Genomic DNA, 4,413 nt, shown 5'->3' with positions numbered 1-4,413 from the left:
AAATACAACCCAAAGTGGAGGTAATGCTCGTGAATGCATACCTCCCCTTTAGGAGCAAGCCACTGCCGGTCAGCAACGTAGGGGAGCCAGTACTCTCATTGGCAGAGTCCCCACTTTGCTGGTCGTGCTCGACCCTTGAGACGTGACCCTCTCCCTCAACACCTGGACACTAGACGTCTGAGAGGAGCTCTTAGAGTCACTATTGTCTTTCTCATCATTCCTAGGAGTGCTATTGGGAGTACTCTAGTCGGAAAGGTTGTAAGATTCGAGGCTGACATGTCGAGGATGGAGGTTATTTACCTAAGAACTGTTTATGAAATGAAGTCTAAGGAACTGGTTGTGGAAAGCTGAGGTGTCCTCAATAGCTCCAAGACTAAAGGTTTCAAGCAAATGGTGAAGTCTCACTCAACCAGCCCCCCTATTTAAAGGAAAATGTATAGCCTAGATTCAATTGATCCAATGGCCACAAATTGACCGATCAAACAGCCCAAACCAACGGGTTTCATGTGGTATTGACCTCGGGAGATGAAATGACACCAAGAGACGAGGCCAGTTTGCCCATCGACTTTAGCTCAAGGACACACCGAAGTAAACCCCCCCCCTCCCCCGGTGTCATCTTGCAAATGGCTTCAATCAGTCAACCCTAGCACCCATCCTGTGTATGGACCTATGACGGATGGCATTAGCACCTGTAGAGGCATGGGCAATGCACACAGGTAGCCTAGGCCCATACGAAGGAGTTGTTTCCACACAACCATTGAGAAGAGCTCCACAATCAAGGCCTCAACCATGCTTTCTTTGGCCAAAGCTGAGGCCTCAATGCAACTCGCCTAACAACATCGACTGCTATGACCTCGAGAGTAGGGGGCAAGTGATGTAGGGATATTTGGCCGACCCGCAGATCTTGACATGTGGCATCAATCGGATGCATCCTGGCCATCCATCATCAAGCACTACCAACCACCACCACCTACTCCCAACTACCCCTCTTCTAAGGCAACTTCGGCTATTAAAGGGGCTCACACATTGAGGTAAACACACACAGATTTAAGTTCTAAGTTTATTCTCTTGCTTGGTTCAACCCCTCACAGCTCTTAGTTAACTTGACCATCAGAGTTTACGTTCCTAGGATAACTCTCAGGGCCTCTGATGTCTTCTTTCTCTCAATAAGTTGGACCCGTTGGCTATGGATACCAGAAATTACGTTGTTGCCTTCGACAATGTATTTGATAGCAACACGATATTTTGCATTAGATCGTTTCACAAGCATTCCATTTCAGAAGAATAAGTGTTTTTGAAAAAACACAAAAGACGTCGGGATGTAGGCTGACTTGGCATTTAAAGTGATTTGACTTAATATTATAGGGGAAAACTTTGGCTGTCTACAAGAGATAGGAGTTCTTATTGCCTACCTATCAACCTCTGTATGACACGTGTCTAATTTGTTTCAATTTAATTCTTAACTAACAATTTTTTTTTTTTTTTGACGTCAGGAAGGCTTAACTAACAAACCTAAATTTGTTTGTTTGAAATAAAAGACATTTTTCATTTTATAAAACCTTTTCCGCATTTTTTTTTCATTTTGCCCAATTCATCTCTCCCATTTGCCCCTTTCTTCCTCATCTCCTTTTCAGCTCTTCCTCAACTCTCATCTGATCAGCCACAATCGTTGTTGTCTAAATACATGACCATGAAAGTTTTTTTATTTGCTAAAATAAAATTTTATTTATTAAAAATGAAAACGAAAATACAATAGGAGGGACAAATGACCAGATTATTTGCACCTATGATGAAAATAAAAAGCAGCTAATCGGATAGATGACCTAAAAGATCAAAGCCAAGATAGGGAAGAATTCAACCAAAAAACGAAAAAAAAAATGAAAGCATTTCACAATTAAAGTCAGAAGAGAAGTTAAGTAAGAAGAAAAAAATCTCAGCCTGGATTTATGGAGAGGCACACCTAAAACCATACATGTTTCACTCAACAATGTCTCAAACCATGTAAGAACTATTAAGATAAGACGAATGTAATATGATGCAGAGAGAGTGAGAGAAAATGATTAAAAAAAAGAGAGTTAGAAATGAGTTCAGACAGTTAAAGAGAAAGATCTTCCCAAGTTATTAGTCAACACTTTGAGTGGAGTTTTCTGTAGAAAGAACAATTGATGCCTGAATTAATACTAGGCCAGGCCAGACACAGAGCAACCCAGAGGGAATTGCAAAGTCGATCTGCAACTCCAACACCACCTTTGAAGTCTGCAACTCCGACTAATGTCCCACTAAAGAGCTGAGGATCTAGTCATCAATCTCTTTCATGGCTAGAATGAGGTCAGGTGTCAAAGACCGTGGAAAACTCCGATCGAAGGTAGTGGCCAATCTGATGAGAGAGAGAGACAAAAGAACAACAAAGCAGGCAAGACTGTTTCAATAAGATATTTTAAAAAATCAGATTTTTAGGATAAAAAATAGGGTAAATTTCTTAAAAAACGAAATTGACTTGCGCTAGCCTTACTATTTCTCACAATTGATTAGACATTATCGCGCCGCTAAACATGGACGTAAAAATGTAAAATGATCATTTCACCCTTAAACTCAATCGTCAACCGGATGGAGGACGACGATGCTCTCTTCGCCTTCAGCTTTGATATTCTGAAAAAAGTGGCTGCTGCTAATGAGGACCACGACGACAAGTGTGAATCAGAGAATGACGGTGCTGACTGGTTTCGTTATGAGGTAGTTCTTCCTGGTCACAGCGGACGGAGAATGGAGGACTGACTGAAATGTTCGTGCAGAAGGCCGACTGGTTTCGTTAAGATGCCGGCTGGTTTCGTTACGAGGCAGCTCTTCCCGGTCACAGCAGACGGAGGACGAAGGATTGACTGAAATGTGCATACAGAAGGCCGACTGGTTTCGTTACGAGGAAACTCTTCCCTGTCACAGCGGATGGAGGACGGAGGACTGACGCGTGCAGAAGACTGACTGGTTTCATTACGATGCCGACTGTTACGAGGCAGCTCGGCCTTCTGCACGCACGTTTCAGTCAGTCGTGCCTAGAGGACAGGCCAGATACAACAGAGCGAAGCGATGACCCGAGAGCTGATTCCCCACTCGCAAGGGGACAGGAGACGGCCATCTCGAATCACATCACGACCTACAGGAAACACCGGTGAGACCTGCGAAGGCAACCCGATTGGGAGTCAGAGGATCCATAGTACCTGCAGCCTCCCGTTTGTTGATGCATTCAATTACTCCATGTGACCTTGAGAGAAGTAGAAAACCCTCTCGTTCGTCTGAGGAATGTCAGTGGCAGCTATCTCCACATGCCATGAAACCAGTTGCCGAAGCTCCCAGTATATAGTTGCGAAATCGCTGAGACAGGGGCTTTTTTGTTCGCTGACTCCTGAGTTCAAATGCTTGGTGACAAAGTCAAATTGCTTCCATTTAACAATCAGAGAGAGAAAGCATTAGATTGATAAGAAAGTGGGGGTAAGGGATCTCTTTTCTGCAACGGAAAAAAAGCAGAGCAAATTTGACTCGGCACAACCTAACGTGCTTATGAGGAAGTGAATCAGAATCCGCAGCTATTGAAGACAGTCTTCTTGGCTTTCGCTTTCCCGGGATCTCTCCTGTTGCTGGAATAACTGGTGTTGATGGAATAGAAGTTACCGCTGCAAATCTGATTCGGTCTCTCCGTCAGCCATTAGTATATCTCGATCAGCAGCCTCTCATTTCTTCGTGAGCCATCAGTATATCTCGATCAGCAACCTCTCGTTTCTCCGTCAGCCATCAAAATCCAGATTTGCTCCTCCGAGGATTACCCCTACACAGCTACACGACTCTAGGTAAGAGAGGGAAAAATAAAGAGAGGTAAGGGAAAAGAGACCGGAACTATGAGAAAGAAGGGGTTGCCGGTCAGAGGAAGGGGATAAGGGAGGGAGGTAATATTGTGTTTTAAAAGAATTTTAAATTAGTCAATTGTGAGAAACAACAAATGTAATGTCAGTGAATTTTCAAATAGTAAGGGTACACTTAGTCAATTAGCTAATTTAAAAGGGTAGTTTGTTTAAGAAATTTATCCTAAAACAAATATTAGAATAAATTATTTTCATTTGTTATAAGAATCGTTTAGTTTTTAGCTCTGGTTAGATTATAATGGTCTTAAACTGTTAAACATGCGTTATATTGTTGATAGGCAACAGTAATTCTTGTCGCCGGTAAGCAGTCAATGTTTTCCCATGGGGGCATTCTTTTTTTGAATTTTGAAAAGGAGAAAAGTTGGTTAATAAGATTTTGATTCCCATTGACTAAGAGATTCATGTTCTTTTTTCAGATTTATTAGGGATCAATTGAAGTTTATATTCTAGGTATCACTTACCTGAGTAAGTACTATCCATATCCTAGGTGGATAAATAA

General features: G+C 42.3%; 1 long non-coding RNA gene across 2 annotated transcripts; it reads right to left on the bottom strand.

The window, feature by feature from the left end:
* Positions 1-2,095: 2,095 nt before the first annotated feature.
* Positions 2,096-4,413, bottom strand: LOC104608244 (uncharacterized). 2 transcript variants are annotated; one of them, XR_016080185.1, is made up of 2 exons: positions 2,513-4,413; positions 2,096-2,419 (listed from the first exon to the last, which is right to left on the bottom strand). It is a non-coding gene; the product is annotated as an uncharacterized LOC104608244 (long non-coding RNA). The 2 variants fall into 2 exon arrangements; XR_737069.3 differs by having other exon boundaries at positions 2,096-2,377.

The sequence above is a fragment of the Nelumbo nucifera genome, chromosome 1 (genome assembly GCF_055504915.1).
Source record: "Nelumbo nucifera cultivar China Antique chromosome 1, China Antique-T2T, whole genome shotgun sequence".
Taxonomy (NCBI): Eukaryota; Viridiplantae; Streptophyta; class Magnoliopsida; order Proteales; family Nelumbonaceae; genus Nelumbo; species Nelumbo nucifera.
This window is presented reverse-complemented; position numbering and strand designations above follow the sequence as displayed.